This window comes from Sceloporus occidentalis, unplaced genomic scaffold (genome assembly GCF_023333645.1).
Source record: "Sceloporus occidentalis isolate IW3139 unplaced genomic scaffold, rSceOcc1.0.p SCAF_188, whole genome shotgun sequence".
Lineage (NCBI taxonomy): Eukaryota > Metazoa > Chordata > Lepidosauria > Squamata > Phrynosomatidae > Sceloporus > Sceloporus occidentalis.
Window position 1 is genome coordinate 1,524,567 of NW_028317168.1, and position 16,646 is coordinate 1,541,212.

At 60.7% G+C, this 16,646-nt stretch overlaps 12 non-coding genes and 1 pseudogene across 12 annotated transcripts; all 13 read right to left on the bottom strand.

Annotated features, from left to right (window-relative positions):
* Positions 1-129: 129 nt before the first annotated feature.
* LOC149278556 (U2 spliceosomal RNA) lies at positions 130-320 on the bottom strand. The gene has a single exon (XR_016278744.1). It is a non-coding gene; the product is annotated as a U2 spliceosomal RNA (small nuclear RNA).
* A 1,018-nt stretch (positions 321-1,338) lies between these two features.
* Positions 1,339-1,529, bottom strand: LOC149278557 (U2 spliceosomal RNA). The gene has a single exon (XR_016278745.1). It is a non-coding gene; the product is annotated as a U2 spliceosomal RNA (small nuclear RNA).
* Positions 1,530-2,602: 1,073 nt separating this feature from the next.
* Positions 2,603-2,793, bottom strand: LOC149278558 (U2 spliceosomal RNA). The gene has a single exon (XR_016278746.1). It is a non-coding gene; the product is annotated as a U2 spliceosomal RNA (small nuclear RNA).
* Positions 2,794-3,877: 1,084 nt separating this feature from the next.
* LOC149278559 (U2 spliceosomal RNA) lies at positions 3,878-4,068 on the bottom strand. Its single transcript, XR_016278747.1, has one exon. It is a non-coding gene; the product is annotated as a U2 spliceosomal RNA (small nuclear RNA).
* Positions 4,069-5,086: 1,018 nt separating this feature from the next.
* On the bottom strand, positions 5,087-5,277 carry LOC149278560 (U2 spliceosomal RNA). Its single transcript, XR_016278748.1, has one exon. It is a non-coding gene; the product is annotated as a U2 spliceosomal RNA (small nuclear RNA).
* Positions 5,278-6,345: 1,068 nt separating this feature from the next.
* Positions 6,346-6,536, bottom strand: LOC149278561 (U2 spliceosomal RNA). Its single transcript, XR_016278750.1, has one exon. It is a non-coding gene; the product is annotated as a U2 spliceosomal RNA (small nuclear RNA).
* Positions 6,537-7,554: 1,018 nt separating this feature from the next.
* LOC149278562 (U2 spliceosomal RNA) lies at positions 7,555-7,745 on the bottom strand. Its single transcript, XR_016278751.1, has one exon. It is a non-coding gene; the product is annotated as a U2 spliceosomal RNA (small nuclear RNA).
* Positions 7,746-8,833: 1,088 nt separating this feature from the next.
* Positions 8,834-9,024, bottom strand: LOC149278563 (U2 spliceosomal RNA). Its single transcript, XR_016278752.1, has one exon. It is a non-coding gene; the product is annotated as a U2 spliceosomal RNA (small nuclear RNA).
* A 1,018-nt stretch (positions 9,025-10,042) lies between these two features.
* Positions 10,043-10,233, bottom strand: LOC149278564 (U2 spliceosomal RNA). Its single transcript, XR_016278753.1, has one exon. It is a non-coding gene; the product is annotated as a U2 spliceosomal RNA (small nuclear RNA).
* Positions 10,234-11,251: 1,018 nt separating this feature from the next.
* On the bottom strand, positions 11,252-11,442 carry LOC149278565 (U2 spliceosomal RNA). Its single transcript, XR_016278754.1, has one exon. It is a non-coding gene; the product is annotated as a U2 spliceosomal RNA (small nuclear RNA).
* Positions 11,443-12,460: 1,018 nt separating this feature from the next.
* On the bottom strand, positions 12,461-12,651 carry LOC149278566 (U2 spliceosomal RNA). The gene has a single exon (XR_016278755.1). It is a non-coding gene; the product is annotated as a U2 spliceosomal RNA (small nuclear RNA).
* A 1,018-nt stretch (positions 12,652-13,669) lies between these two features.
* LOC149278567 (U2 spliceosomal RNA) lies at positions 13,670-13,860 on the bottom strand. Its single transcript, XR_016278756.1, has one exon. It is a non-coding gene; the product is annotated as a U2 spliceosomal RNA (small nuclear RNA).
* A 1,018-nt stretch (positions 13,861-14,878) lies between these two features.
* Positions 14,879-15,058, bottom strand: LOC149278568 (U2 spliceosomal RNA; annotated as a pseudogene).
* Between the last annotated feature and the right edge of the window lie 1,588 nt (positions 15,059-16,646).

Here is a 16,646-nt window from a genome sequence, read left to right on the forward strand (position 1 = left end):
ACCGGCCGACCGACCCTGGACTGCTGCCGCTGCTCCCCGGGTCGCTCGGCCCTTCCTCGGATCGTTGCTCCGCTCGGATTTGCTTTGCTTTGCTGGGTTGGGTTGGGTTCTGCTTTTGGTCACTGATAAGAGAGGTGCACCGGTCCTGGAGGTACTGCAATACCAGGTCAATGCGTGGAGTGGACAGAGCAAGCTCTTCTTCCATCTCCCTGTTCTAAAAATCCATTTAATATATGGTCCCCAGATAGGGGACGTATCAGATATTAAACTGATAAGAACAGATACTACACTTGATCTTAGCCAAAAGGCCGAGAAGCGATAACCCGAAGAGGGCGGCGGGCCCGGCTCGGGCCCGCCACCCAGGCTCCGCACAGTCGCAGCGAGCTGCCACGCGGGCCCCGGGCCTCCCTTCCGCCCGCTGCACGCCCGCCACCCACCAACCCCCAGGGCACTCCCTCTGCGGATCCCCGCGCCGGACTGCAGCCCTGCGCCGGCAGCCACGGCTGGAAAGGACCGCCCGCACCACCCCTGCGTCCAAGCCGAGCACCACCGGCTCGCACACTCTCCCCTCTCTCCGTCTCCTGCCTGCCCGCCCGCCCGCCCTCTGTCTCGACGAGGCCCGCCGGGATCGTGGCGGCGCGGCCTGAAACATTTGCATGGCTCCGCCCCCAGGGGGGGGGGGGGCAGTTCGCACCTCCGCCTCCCGCTCAACGAGATCGGCTGCTAAGCACCTGACAGACGTAGCAGTCCTTACTCTAATCTCATCTCCTCTCATCTCATCTAATCCTCTTAACCGCTACTGCTGCTGCTGGGACAAACACTCGCTCACTCTCTCTCGTCCTCGCCCTCGTCAGCCACCATCAGAGGGAGACACAAACCAAGGCATGCAAAAGAACCACAGGAGCCAGGCAGCAGCTGCAGCCGCTGCAGCACAACCGTCAGCTGGCCACGCTAACCTTCAAGCAACCAAACACACTAGCGCTTTAATCCTTCAATGCACCCTCAACCGGCATGGGCCTTCATGACCAAGGCCACACACACACACACACACACACACACACACACACAGTTACATTACGTTCCGACGGACATTACCGCAGCACGCTTCAGTGACGTGACGTGTCGCGACCAAGAGGCACGCACGCACTCACTGGCCTGCAACAGCGACGAGCTGGGAGGAAAGAAAGGAAGGAAGGAAGCAACCGACCCACCGGCCGACCGACCCTGGACTGCTGCCGCTGCTCCCCGGGTCGCTCGGCCCTTCCTCGGATCGTTGCTCCGCTCGGATTTGCTTTGCTTTGCTGGGTTGGGTTGGGTTCTGCTTTTGGTCACTGATAAGAGAGGTGCACCGGTCCTGGAGGTACTGCAATACCAGGTCAATGCGTGGAGTGGACAGAGCAAGCTCTTCTTCCATCTCCCTGTTCTAAAAATCCATTTAATATATGGTCCCCAGATAGGGGACGTATCAGATATTAAACTGATAAGAACAGATACTACACTTGATCTTAGCCAAAAGGCCGAGAAGCGATAACCCGAAGAGGGCGGCGGGCCCGGCTCGGGCCCGCCACCCAGGCTCCGCACAGTCGCAGCGAGCTGCCACGCGGGCCCCGGGCCTCCCTTCCGCCCGCTGCACGCCCGCCACCCACCAACCCCCAGGGCACTCCCTCTGCGGATCCCCGCGCCGGACTGCAGCCCTGCGCCGGCAGCCACGGCTGGAAAGGACCGCCCGCACCACCCCTGCGTCCAAGCCGAGCACCACCGGCTCGCACACTCTCCCCTCTCTCCGTCTCCTGCCTGCCCGCCCGCCCGCCCTCTGTCTCGACGAGGCCCGCCGGGATCGTGGCGGCGCGGCCTGAAACATTTGCATGGCTCCGCCCCCAGGGGGGGGGGGGCAGTTCGCACCTCCGCCTCCCGCTCAACGAGATCGGCTGCTAAGCACCTGACAGACGTAGCAGTCCTTACTCTAATCTCATCTCCTCTCATCTCATCTAATCCTCTTAACCGCTACTGCTGCTGCTGGGACAAACACTCGCTCACTCTCTCTCGTCCTCGCCCTCGTCAGCCACCATCAGAGGGAGACACAAACCAAGGCATGCAAAAGAACCACAGGAGCCAGGCAGCAGCTGCAGCCGCTGCAGCACAACCGTCAGCTGGCCACGCTAACCTTCAAGCAACCAAACACACTAGCGCTTTAATCCTTCAATGCACCCTCAACCGGCATGGGCCTTCATGACCAAGGCCACACACACACACACACACACACACACACACACACACACACACACACACACACACACACACACACACACACACACACACAGTTACATTACGTTCCGACGGACATTACCGCAGCACGCTTCAGTGACGTGACGTGTCGCGACCAAGAGGCACGCACGCACGCACGCACGCACTCACTGGCCTGCAACAGCGACGAGCTGGGAGGAAAGAAAGGAAGGAAGGAAGCAACCGACCCACCGGCCGACCGACCCTGGACTGCTGCCGCTGCTCCCCGGGTCGCTCGGCCCTTCCTCGGATCGTTGCTCCGCTCGGATTTGCTTTGCTTTGCTGGGTTGGGTTGGGTTCTGCTTTTGGTCACTGATAAGAGAGGTGCACCGGTCCTGGAGGTACTGCAATACCAGGTCAATGCGTGGAGTGGACAGAGCAAGCTCTTCTTCCATCTCCCTGTTCTAAAAATCCATTTAATATATGGTCCCCAGATAGGGGACGTATCAGATATTAAACTGATAAGAACAGATACTACACTTGATCTTAGCCAAAAGGCCGAGAAGCGATAACCCGAAGAGGGCGGCGGGCCCGGCTCGGGCCCGCCACCCAGGCTCCGCACAGTCGCAGCGAGCTGCCACGCGGGCCCCGGGCCTCCCTTCCGCCCGCTGCACGCCCGCCACCCACCAACCCCCAGGGCACTCCCTCTGCGGATCCCCGCGCCGGACTGCAGCCCTGCGCCGGCAGCCACGGCTGGAAAGGACCGCCCGCACCACCCCTGCGTCCAAGCCGAGCACCACCGGCTCGCACACTCTCCCCTCTCTCCGTCTCCTGCCTGCCCGCCCGCCCGCCCTCTGTCTCGACGAGGCCCGCCGGGATCGTGGCGGCGCGGCCTGAAACATTTGCATGGCTCCGCCCCCAGGGGGGGGGGGGGCAGTTCGCACCTCCGCCTCCCGCTCAACGAGATCGGCTGCTAAGCACCTGACAGACGTAGCAGTCCTTACTCTAATCTCATCTCCTCTCATCTCATCTAATCCTCTTAACCGCTACTGCTGCTGCTGGGACAAACACTCGCTCACTCTCTCTCGTCCTCGCCCTCGTCAGCCACCATCAGAGGGAGACACAAACCAAGGCATGCAAAAGAACCACAGGAGCCAGGCAGCAGCTGCAGCCGCTGCAGCACAACCGTCAGCTGGCCACGCTAACCTTCAAGCAACCAAACACACTAGCGCTTTAATCCTTCAATGCACCCTCAACCGGCATGGGCCTTCATGACCAAGGCCACACACACACACACACACACACACACACACACACACACACACACACACACACACACACACACACACACACACACACACACACACACACAGTTACATTACGTTCCGACGGACATTACCGCAGCACGCTTCAGTGACGTGACGTGTCGCGACCAAGAGGCACGCACGCACGCACGCACGCACTCACTGGCCTGCAACAGCGACGAGCTGGGAGGAAAGAAAGGAAGGAAGGAAGCAACCGACCCACCGGCCGACCGACCCTGGACTGCTGCCGCTGCTCCCCGGGTCGCTCGGCCCTTCCTCGGATCGTTGCTCCGCTCGGATTTGCTTTGCTTTGCTGGGTTGGGTTGGGTTCTGCTTTTGGTCACTGATAAGAGAGGTGCACCGGTCCTGGAGGTACTGCAATACCAGGTCAATGCGTGGAGTGGACAGAGCAAGCTCTTCTTCCATCTCCCTGTTCTAAAAATCCATTTAATATATGGTCCCCAGATAGGGGACGTATCAGATATTAAACTGATAAGAACAGATACTACACTTGATCTTAGCCAAAAGGCCGAGAAGCGATAACCCGAAGAGGGCGGCGGGCCCGGCTCGGGCCCGCCACCCAGGCTCCGCACAGTCGCAGCGAGCTGCCACGCGGGCCCCGGGCCTCCCTTCCGCCCGCTGCACGCCCGCCACCCACCAACCCCCAGGGCACTCCCTCTGCGGATCCCCGCGCCGGACTGCAGCCCTGCGCCGGCAGCCACGGCTGGAAAGGACCGCCCGCACCACCCCTGCGTCCAAGCCGAGCACCACCGGCTCGCACACTCTCCCCTCTCTCCGTCTCCTGCCTGCCCGCCCGCCCGCCCTCTGTCTCGACGAGGCCCGCCGGGATCGTGGCGGCGCGGCCTGAAACATTTGCATGGCTCCGCCCCCAGGGGGGGGGGGGGCAGTTCGCACCTCCGCCTCCCGCTCAACGAGATCGGCTGCTAAGCACCTGACAGACGTAGCAGTCCTTACTCTAATCTCATCTCCTCTCATCTCATCTAATCCTCTTAACCGCTACTGCTGCTGCTGGGACAAACACTCGCTCACTCTCTCTCGTCCTCGCCCTCGTCAGCCACCATCAGAGGGAGACACAAACCAAGGCATGCAAAAGAACCACAGGAGCCAGGCAGCAGCTGCAGCCGCTGCAGCACAACCGTCAGCTGGCCACGCTAACCTTCAAGCAACCAAACACACTAGCGCTTTAATCCTTCAATGCACCCTCAACCGGCATGGGCCTTCATGACCAAGGCCACACACACACACACACACACACACACACACACACAGTTACATTACGTTCCGACGGACATTACCGCAGCACGCTTCAGTGACGTGACGTGTCGCGACCAAGAGGCACGCACGCACTCACTGGCCTGCAACAGCGACGAGCTGGGAGGAAAGAAAGGAAGGAAGGAAGCAACCGACCCACCGGCCGACCGACCCTGGACTGCTGCCGCTGCTCCCCGGGTCGCTCGGCCCTTCCTCGGATCGTTGCTCCGCTCGGATTTGCTTTGCTTTGCTGGGTTGGGTTGGGTTCTGCTTTTGGTCACTGATAAGAGAGGTGCACCGGTCCTGGAGGTACTGCAATACCAGGTCAATGCGTGGAGTGGACAGAGCAAGCTCTTCTTCCATCTCCCTGTTCTAAAAATCCATTTAATATATGGTCCCCAGATAGGGGACGTATCAGATATTAAACTGATAAGAACAGATACTACACTTGATCTTAGCCAAAAGGCCGAGAAGCGATAACCCGAAGAGGGCGGCGGGCCCGGCTCGGGCCCGCCACCCAGGCTCCGCACAGTCGCAGCGAGCTGCCACGCGGGCCCCGGGCCTCCCTTCCGCCCGCTGCACGCCCGCCACCCACCAACCCCCAGGGCACTCCCTCTGCGGATCCCCGCGCCGGACTGCAGCCCTGCGCCGGCAGCCACGGCTGGAAAGGACCGCCCGCACCACCCCTGCGTCCAAGCCGAGCACCACCGGCTCGCACACTCTCCCCTCTCTCCGTCTCCTGCCTGCCCGCCCGCCCGCCCTCTGTCTCGACGAGGCCCGCCGGGATCGTGGCGGCGCGGCCTGAAACATTTGCATGGCTCCGCCCCCAGGGGGGGGGGGGGCAGTTCGCACCTCCGCCTCCCGCTCAACGAGATCGGCTGCTAAGCACCTGACAGACGTAGCAGTCCTTACTCTAATCTCATCTCCTCTCATCTCATCTAATCCTCTTAACCGCTACTGCTGCTGCTGGGACAAACACTCGCTCACTCTCTCTCGTCCTCGCCCTCGTCAGCCACCATCAGAGGGAGACACAAACCAAGGCATGCAAAAGAACCACAGGAGCCAGGCAGCAGCTGCAGCCGCTGCAGCACAACCGTCAGCTGGCCACGCTAACCTTCAAGCAACCAAACACACTAGCGCTTTAATCCTTCAATGCACCCTCAACCGGCATGGGCCTTCATGACCAAGGCCACACACACACACACACACACACACACACACACACACACACACACACACACACACACACACACACACACACACAGTTACATTACGTTCCGACGGACATTACCGCAGCACGCTTCAGTGACGTGACGTGTCGCGACCAAGAGGCACGCACGCACGCACGCACGCACTCACTGGCCTGCAACAGCGACGAGCTGGGAGGAAAGAAAGGAAGGAAGGAAGCAACCGACCCACCGGCCGACCGACCCTGGACTGCTGCCGCTGCTCCCCGGGTCGCTCGGCCCTTCCTCGGATCGTTGCTCCGCTCGGATTTGCTTTGCTTTGCTGGGTTGGGTTGGGTTCTGCTTTTGGTCACTGATAAGAGAGGTGCACCGGTCCTGGAGGTACTGCAATACCAGGTCAATGCGTGGAGTGGACAGAGCAAGCTCTTCTTCCATCTCCCTGTTCTAAAAATCCATTTAATATATGGTCCCCAGATAGGGGACGTATCAGATATTAAACTGATAAGAACAGATACTACACTTGATCTTAGCCAAAAGGCCGAGAAGCGATAACCCGAAGAGGGCGGCGGGCCCGGCTCGGGCCCGCCACCCAGGCTCCGCACAGTCGCAGCGAGCTGCCACGCGGGCCCCGGGCCTCCCTTCCGCCCGCTGCACGCCCGCCACCCACCAACCCCCAGGGCACTCCCTCTGCGGATCCCCGCGCCGGACTGCCGCCCTGCGCCGGCAGCCACGGCTGGAAAGGACCGCCCGCACCACCCCTGCGTCCAAGCCGAGCACCACCGGCTCGCACACTCTCCCCTCTCTCCGTCTCCTGCCTGCCCGCCCGCCCGCCCTCTGTCTCGACGAGGCCCGCCGGGATCGTGGCGGCGCGGCCTGAAACATTTGCATGGCTCCGCCCCCAGGGGGGGGGGGGGCAGTTCGCACCTCCGCCTCCCGCTCAACGAGATCGGCTGCTAAGCACCTGACAGACGTAGCAGTCCTTACTCTAATCTCATCTCCTCTCATCTCATCTAATCCTCTTAACCGCTACTGCTGCTGCTGGGACAAACACTCGCTCACTCTCTCTCGTCCTCGCCCTCGTCAGCCACCATCAGAGGGAGACACAAACCAAGGCATGCAAAAGAACCACAGGAGCCAGGCAGCAGCTGCAGCCGCTGCAGCACAACCGTCAGCTGGCCACGCTAACCTTCAAGCAACCAAACACACTAGCGCTTTAATCCTTCAATGCACCCTCAACCGGCATGGGCCTTCATGACCAAGGCCACACACACACACACACACACACACACACACACACAGTTACATTACGTTCCGACGGACATTACCGCAGCACGCTTCAGTGACGTGACGTGTCGCGACCAAGAGGCACGCACGCACTCACTGGCCTGCAACAGCGACGAGCTGGGAGGAAAGAAAGGAAGGAAGGAAGCAACCGACCCACCGGCCGACCGACCCTGGACTGCTGCCGCTGCTCCCCGGGTCGCTCGGCCCTTCCTCGGATCGTTGCTCCGCTCGGATTTGCTTTGCTTTGCTGGGTTGGGTTGGGTTCTGCTTTTGGTCACTGATAAGAGAGGTGCACCGGTCCTGGAGGTACTGCAATACCAGGTCAATGCGTGGAGTGGACAGAGCAAGCTCTTCTTCCATCTCCCTGTTCTAAAAATCCATTTAATATATGGTCCCCAGATAGGGGACGTATCAGATATTAAACTGATAAGAACAGATACTACACTTGATCTTAGCCAAAAGGCCGAGAAGCGATAACCCGAAGAGGGCGGCGGGCCCGGCTCGGGCCCGCCACCCAGGCTCCGCACAGTCGCAGCGAGCTGCCACGCGGGCCCCGGGCCTCCCTTCCGCCCGCTGCACGCCCGCCACCCACCAACCCCCAGGGCACTCCCTCTGCGGATCCCCGCGCCGGACTGCAGCCCTGCGCCGGCAGCCACGGCTGGAAAGGACCGCCCGCACCACCCCTGCGTCCAAGCCGAGCACCACCGGCTCGCACACTCTCCCCTCTCTCCGTCTCCTGCCTGCCCGCCCGCCCGCCCTCTGTCTCGACGAGGCCCGCCGGGATCGTGGCGGCGCGGCCTGAAACATTTGCATGGCTCCGCCCCCAGGGGGGGGGGGGGCAGTTCGCACCTCCGCCTCCCGCTCAACGAGATCGGCTGCTAAGCACCTGACAGACGTAGCAGTCCTTACTCTAATCTCATCTCCTCTCATCTCATCTAATCCTCTTAACCGCTACTGCTGCTGCTGGGACAAACACTCGCTCACTCTCTCTCGTCCTCGCCCTCGTCAGCCACCATCAGAGGGAGACACAAACCAAGGCATGCAAAAGAACCACAGGAGCCAGGCAGCAGCTGCAGCCGCTGCAGCACAACCGTCAGCTGGCCACGCTAACCTTCAAGCAACCAAACACACTAGCGCTTTAATCCTTCAATGCACCCTCAACCGGCATGGGCCTTCATGACCAAGGCCACACACACACACACACACACACACACACACACACACACACACACACACACACACACACACACACACACACACACACACACACACACACACACAGTTACATTACGTTCCGACGGACATTACCGCAGCACGCTTCAGTGACGTGACGTGTCGCGACCAAGAGGCACGCACGCACGCACGCACGCACTCACTGGCCTGCAACAGCGACGAGCTGGGAGGAAAGAAAGGAAGGAAGGAAGCAACCGACCCACCGGCCGACCGACCCTGGACTGCTGCCGCTGCTCCCCGGGTCGCTCGGCCCTTCCTCGGATCGTTGCTCCGCTCGGATTTGCTTTGCTTTGCTGGGTTGGGTTGGGTTCTGCTTTTGGTCACTGATAAGAGAGGTGCACCGGTCCTGGAGGTACTGCAATACCAGGTCAATGCGTGGAGTGGACAGAGCAAGCTCTTCTTCCATCTCCCTGTTCTAAAAATCCATTTAATATATGGTCCCCAGATAGGGGACGTATCAGATATTAAACTGATAAGAACAGATACTACACTTGATCTTAGCCAAAAGGCCGAGAAGCGATAACCCGAAGAGGGCGGCGGGCCCGGCTCGGGCCCGCCACCCAGGCTCCGCACAGTCGCAGCGAGCTGCCACGCGGGCCCCGGGCCTCCCTTCCGCCCGCTGCACGCCCGCCACCCACCAACCCCCAGGGCACTCCCTCTGCGGATCCCCGCGCCGGACTGCAGCCCTGCGCCGGCAGCCACGGCTGGAAAGGACCGCCCGCACCACCCCTGCGTCCAAGCCGAGCACCACCGGCTCGCACACTCTCCCCTCTCTCCGTCTCCTGCCTGCCCGCCCGCCCGCCCTCTGTCTCGACGAGGCCCGCCGGGATCGTGGCGGCGCGGCCTGAAACATTTGCATGGCTCCGCCCCCAGGGGGGGGGGGGGCAGTTCGCACCTCCGCCTCCCGCTCAACGAGATCGGCTGCTAAGCACCTGACAGACGTAGCAGTCCTTACTCTAATCTCATCTCCTCTCATCTCATCTAATCCTCTTAACCGCTACTGCTGCTGCTGGGACAAACACTCGCTCACTCTCTCTCGTCCTCGCCCTCGTCAGCCACCATCAGAGGGAGACACAAACCAAGGCATGCAAAAGAACCACAGGAGCCAGGCAGCAGCTGCAGCCGCTGCAGCACAACCGTCAGCTGGCCACGCTAACCTTCAAGCAACCAAACACACTAGCGCTTTAATCCTTCAATGCACCCTCAACCGGCATGGGCCTTCATGACCAAGGCCACACACACACACACACACACACACACACACACACAGTTACATTACGTTCCGACGGACATTACCGCAGCACGCTTCAGTGACGTGACGTGTCGCGACCAAGAGGCACGCACGCACTCACTGGCCTGCAACAGCGACGAGCTGGGAGGAAAGAAAGGAAGGAAGGAAGCAACCGACCCACCGGCCGACCGACCCTGGACTGCTGCCGCTGCTCCCCGGGTCGCTCGGCCCTTCCTCGGATCGTTGCTCCGCTCGGATTTGCTTTGCTTTGCTGGGTTGGGTTGGGTTCTGCTTTTGGTCACTGATAAGAGAGGTGCACCGGTCCTGGAGGTACTGCAATACCAGGTCAATGCGTGGAGTGGACAGAGCAAGCTCTTCTTCCATCTCCCTGTTCTAAAAATCCATTTAATATATGGTCCCCAGATAGGGGACGTATCAGATATTAAACTGATAAGAACAGATACTACACTTGATCTTAGCCAAAAGGCCGAGAAGCGATAACCCGAAGAGGGCGGCGGGCCCGGCTCGGGCCCGCCACCCAGGCTCCGCACAGTCGCAGCGAGCTGCCACGCGGGCCCCGGGCCTCCCTTCCGCCCGCTGCACGCCCGCCACCCACCAACCCCCAGGGCACTCCCTCTGCGGATCCCCGCGCCGGACTGCAGCCCTGCGCCGGCAGCCACGGCTGGAAAGGACCGCCCGCACCACCCCTGCGTCCAAGCCGAGCACCACCGGCTCGCACACTCTCCCCTCTCTCCGTCTCCTGCCTGCCCGCCCGCCCGCCCTCTGTCTCGACGAGGCCCGCCGGGATCGTGGCGGCGCGGCCTGAAACATTTGCATGGCTCCGCCCCCAGGGGGGGGGGGGGCAGTTCGCACCTCCGCCTCCCGCTCAACGAGATCGGCTGCTAAGCACCTGACAGACGTAGCAGTCCTTACTCTAATCTCATCTCCTCTCATCTCATCTAATCCTCTTAACCGCTACTGCTGCTGCTGGGACAAACACTCGCTCACTCTCTCTCGTCCTCGCCCTCGTCAGCCACCATCAGAGGGAGACACAAACCAAGGCATGCAAAAGAACCACAGGAGCCAGGCAGCAGCTGCAGCCGCTGCAGCACAACCGTCAGCTGGCCACGCTAACCTTCAAGCAACCAAACACACTAGCGCTTTAATCCTTCAATGCACCCTCAACCGGCATGGGCCTTCATGACCAAGGCCACACACACACACACACACACACACACACACACACAGTTACATTACGTTCCGACGGACATTACCGCAGCACGCTTCAGTGACGTGACGTGTCGCGACCAAGAGGCACGCACGCACTCACTGGCCTGCAACAGCGACGAGCTGGGAGGAAAGAAAGGAAGGAAGGAAGCAACCGACCCACCGGCCGACCGACCCTGGACTGCTGCCGCTGCTCCCCGGGTCGCTCGGCCCTTCCTCGGATCGTTGCTCCGCTCGGATTTGCTTTGCTTTGCTGGGTTGGGTTGGGTTCTGCTTTTGGTCACTGATAAGAGAGGTGCACCGGTCCTGGAGGTACTGCAATACCAGGTCAATGCGTGGAGTGGACAGAGCAAGCTCTTCTTCCATCTCCCTGTTCTAAAAATCCATTTAATATATGGTCCCCAGATAGGGGACGTATCAGATATTAAACTGATAAGAACAGATACTACACTTGATCTTAGCCAAAAGGCCGAGAAGCGATAACCCGAAGAGGGCGGCGGGCCCGGCTCGGGCCCGCCACCCAGGCTCCGCACAGTCGCAGCGAGCTGCCACGCGGGCCCCGGGCCTCCCTTCCGCCCGCTGCACGCCCGCCACCCACCAACCCCCAGGGCACTCCCTCTGCGGATCCCCGCGCCGGACTGCAGCCCTGCGCCGGCAGCCACGGCTGGAAAGGACCGCCCGCACCACCCCTGCGTCCAAGCCGAGCACCACCGGCTCGCACACTCTCCCCTCTCTCCGTCTCCTGCCTGCCCGCCCGCCCGCCCTCTGTCTCGACGAGGCCCGCCGGGATCGTGGCGGCGCGGCCTGAAACATTTGCATGGCTCCGCCCCCAGGGGGGGGGGGGGCAGTTCGCACCTCCGCCTCCCGCTCAACGAGATCGGCTGCTAAGCACCTGACAGACGTAGCAGTCCTTACTCTAATCTCATCTCCTCTCATCTCATCTAATCCTCTTAACCGCTACTGCTGCTGCTGGGACAAACACTCGCTCACTCTCTCTCGTCCTCGCCCTCGTCAGCCACCATCAGAGGGAGACACAAACCAAGGCATGCAAAAGAACCACAGGAGCCAGGCAGCAGCTGCAGCCGCTGCAGCACAACCGTCAGCTGGCCACGCTAACCTTCAAGCAACCAAACACACTAGCGCTTTAATCCTTCAATGCACCCTCAACCGGCATGGGCCTTCATGACCAAGGCCACACACACACACACACACACACACACACACACACAGTTACATTACGTTCCGACGGACATTACCGCAGCACGCTTCAGTGACGTGACGTGTCGCGACCAAGAGGCACGCACGCACTCACTGGCCTGCAACAGCGACGAGCTGGGAGGAAAGAAAGGAAGGAAGGAAGCAACCGACCCACCGGCCGACCGACCCTGGACTGCTGCCGCTGCTCCCCGGGTCGCTCGGCCCTTCCTCGGATCGTTGCTCCGCTCGGATTTGCTTTGCTTTGCTGGGTTGGGTTGGGTTCTGCTTTTGGTCACTGATAAGAGAGGTGCACCGGTCCTGGAGGTACTGCAATACCAGGTCAATGCGTGGAGTGGACAGAGCAAGCTCTTCTTCCATCTCCCTGTTCTAAAAATCCATTTAATATATGGTCCCCAGATAGGGGACGTATCAGATATTAAACTGATAAGAACAGATACTACACTTGATCTTAGCCAAAAGGCCGAGAAGCGATAACCCGAAGAGGGCGGCGGGCCCGGCTCGGGCCCGCCACCCAGGCTCCGCACAGTCGCAGCGAGCTGCCACGCGGGCCCCGGGCCTCCCTTCCGCCCGCTGCACGCCCGCCACCCACCAACCCCCAGGGCACTCCCTCTGCGGATCCCCGCGCCGGACTGCAGCCCTGCGCCGGCAGCCACGGCTGGAAAGGACCGCCCGCACCACCCCTGCGTCCAAGCCGAGCACCACCGGCTCGCACACTCTCCCCTCTCTCCGTCTCCTGCCTGCCCGCCCGCCCGCCCTCTGTCTCGACGAGGCCCGCCGGGATCGTGGCGGCGCGGCCTGAAACATTTGCATGGCTCCGCCCCCAGGGGGGGGGGGGGCAGTTCGCACCTCCGCCTCCCGCTCAACGAGATCGGCTGCTAAGCACCTGACAGACGTAGCAGTCCTTACTCTAATCTCATCTCCTCTCATCTCATCTAATCCTCTTAACCGCTACTGCTGCTGCTGGGACAAACACTCGCTCACTCTCTCTCGTCCTCGCCCTCGTCAGCCACCATCAGAGGGAGACACAAACCAAGGCATGCAAAAGAACCACAGGAGCCAGGCAGCAGCTGCAGCCGCTGCAGCACAACCGTCAGCTGGCCACGCTAACCTTCAAGCAACCAAACACACTAGCGCTTTAATCCTTCAATGCACCCTCAACCGGCATGGGCCTTCATGACCAAGGCCACACACACACACACACACACACACACACACACACAGTTACATTACGTTCCGACGGACATTACCGCAGCACGCTTCAGTGACGTGACGTGTCGCGACCAAGAGGCACGCACGCACTCACTGGCCTGCAACAGCGACGAGCTGGGAGGAAAGAAAGGAAGGAAGGAAGCAACCGACCCACCGGCCGACCGACCCTGGACTGCTGCCGCTGCTCCCCGGGTCGCTCGGCCCTTCCTCGGATCGTTGCTCCGCTCGGATTTGCTTTGCTTTGCTGGGTTGGGTTGGGTTCTGCTTTTGGTCACTGATAAGAGAGGTGCACCGGTCCTGGAGGTACTGCAATACCAGGTCAATGCGTGGAGTGGACAGAGCAAGCTCTTCTTCCATCTCCCTGTTCTAAAAATCCATTTAATATATGGTCCCCAGATAGGGGACGTATCAGATATTAAACTGATAAGAACAGATACTACACTTGATCTTAGCCAAAAGGCCGAGAAGCGATAACCCGAAGAGGGCGGCGGGCCCGGCTCGGGCCCGCCACCCAGGCTCCGCACAGTCGCAGCGAGCTGCCACGCGGGCCCCGGGCCTCCCTTCCGCCCGCTGCACGCCCGCCACCCACCAACCCCCAGGGCACTCCCTCTGCGGATCCCCGCGCCGGACTGCAGCCCTGCGCCGGCAGCCACGGCTGGAAAGGACCGCCCGCACCACCCCTGCGTCCAAGCCGAGCACCACCGGCTCGCACACTCTCCCCTCTCTCCGTCTCCTGCCTGCCCGCCCGCCCGCCCTCTGTCTCGACGAGGCCCGCCGGGATCGTGGCGGCGCGGCCTGAAACATTTGCATGGCTCCGCCCCCAGGGGGGGGGGGGGCAGTTCGCACCTCCGCCTCCCGCTCAACGAGATCGGCTGCTAAGCACCTGACAGACGTAGCAGTCCTTACTCTAATCTCATCTCCTCTCATCTCATCTAATCCTCTTAACCGCTACTGCTGCTGCTGGGACAAACACTCGCTCACTCTCTCTCGTCCTCGCCCTCGTCAGCCACCATCAGAGGGAGACACAAACCAAGGCATGCAAAAGAACCACAGGAGCCAGGCAGCAGCTGCAGCCGCTGCAGCACAACCGTCAGCTGGCCACGCTAACCTTCAAGCAACCAAACACACTAGCGCTTTAATCCTTCAATGCACCCTCAACCGGCATGGGCCTTCATGACCAAGGCCACACACACACACACACACACACACACACACACACAGTTACATTACGTTCCGACGGACATTACCGCAGCACGCTTCAGTGACGTGACGTGTCGCGACCAAGAGGCACGCACGCACTCACTGGCCTGCAACAGCGACGAGCTGGGAGGAAAGAAAGGAAGGAAGGAAGCAACCGACCCACCGGCCGACCGACCCTGGACTGCTGCCGCTGCTCCCCGGGTCGCTCGGCCCTTCCTCGGATCGTTGCTCCGCTCGGATTTGCTTTGCTTTGCTGGGTTGGGTTGGGTTCTGCTTTTGGTCACTGATAAGAGAGGTGCACCGGTCCTGGAGGTACTGCAATACCAGGTCAATGCGTGGAGTGGACAGAGCAAGCTCTTCTTCCATCTCCCTGTTCTAAAAATCCATTTAATATATGGTCCCCAGATAGGGGACGTATCAGATATTAAACTGATAAGAACAGATTTTTTTTTTTTTTTTTTTGAAGCCCGAGGTGCGTGCTCCTTTGGGTGCTGCTTTCCGTGCTCCTAAGAGGCAGCGGAAGCCATATACGAAACTGGGTCCCCACAAGGGGAACCCAGACAAATTCCTCCCCCCCCCCATGGGAGGGTCGGATCTTAGGACTCTCCCCGAAGGGTGAGACCCCATCGCCATGGGGCACTCCCATCGGGAAGTAGCCCCCTTGGCTTCACTACCGAAAGATAGTGTCCGAAAACAAAAGTGCCAAATCGAAAAAACCAAATCGTGAACGTGGCCTCGCTTAAAGGTTTGGTGACCGTGAAAATCCAATCGAAATTAATGGGCACACGTGCTTAAAACACATTGTGATAAATAAATAAATAATTTAGGGGCGGGCCATGACTGACCCAGCCAGGTTCAAAAATAAATTCCACTCCATGCCCTGATGGTGCGATGGAGGGAGTGTGAAGATCCGCCGGTGCAAAAAATGTGCATTTACCGTGTGCAGCGGCGTGCAAGTCTGCACACGGTAACTCCGACTTGCGTCAGGGCAATTTAAGCACCTCGGGCTTCGTGCTTTCCCGAACCCTAAGGCCAGAGGATCAGCATAGTCCCCCCCCTGTCCGAAGGGAACTACACTTGATCTTAGCCAAAAGGCCGAGAAGCGATAACCCGAAGAGGGCGGCGGGCCCGGCTCGGGCCCGCCACCCAGGCTCCGCACAGTCGCAGCGAGCTGCCACGCGGGCCCCGGGCCTCCCTTCCGCCCGCTGCACGCCCGCCACCCACCAACCCCCAGGGCACTCCCTCTGCGGATCCCCGCGCCGGACTGCAGCCCTGCGCCGGCAGCCACGGCTGGAAAGGACCGCCCGCACCACCCCTGCGTCCAAGCCGAGCACCACCGGCTCGCACACTCTCCCCTCTCTCCGTCTCCTGCCTGCCCGCCCGCCCGCCCTCTGTCTCGACGAGGCCCGCCGGGATCGTGGCGGCGCGGCCTGAAACATTTGCATGGCTCCGCCCCCAGGGGGGGGGGGGGCAGTTCGCACCTCCGCCTCCCGCTCAACGAGATCGGCTGCTAAGCACCTGACAGACGTAGCAGTCCTTACTCTAATCTCATCTCCTCTCATCTCATCTAATCCTCTTAACCGCTACTGCTGCTGCTGGGACAAACACTCGCTCACTCTCTCTCGTCCTCGCCCTCGTCAGCCACCATCAGAGGGAGACACAAACCAAGGCATGCAAAAGAACCACAGGAGCCAGGCAGCAGCTGCAGCCGCTGCAGCACAACCGTCAGCTGGCCACGCTAACCTTCAAGCAACCAAACACACTAGCGCTTTAATCCTTCAATGCACCCTCAACCGGCATGGGCCTTCATGACCAAGGCCACACACACACACACACACACACACACACACACACACACACACACACACACACACACACACACACACACACACACACACACACAGTTACATTACGTTCCGACGGACATTACCGCAGCACGCTTCAGTGACGTGACGTGTCGCGACCAAGAGGCACGCACGCACGCACGCACGCACTCACTGGCCTGCAACAGCGACGAGCTGGGAGGAAAGAAAGGAAGGAAGGAAGCAACCGACCCAC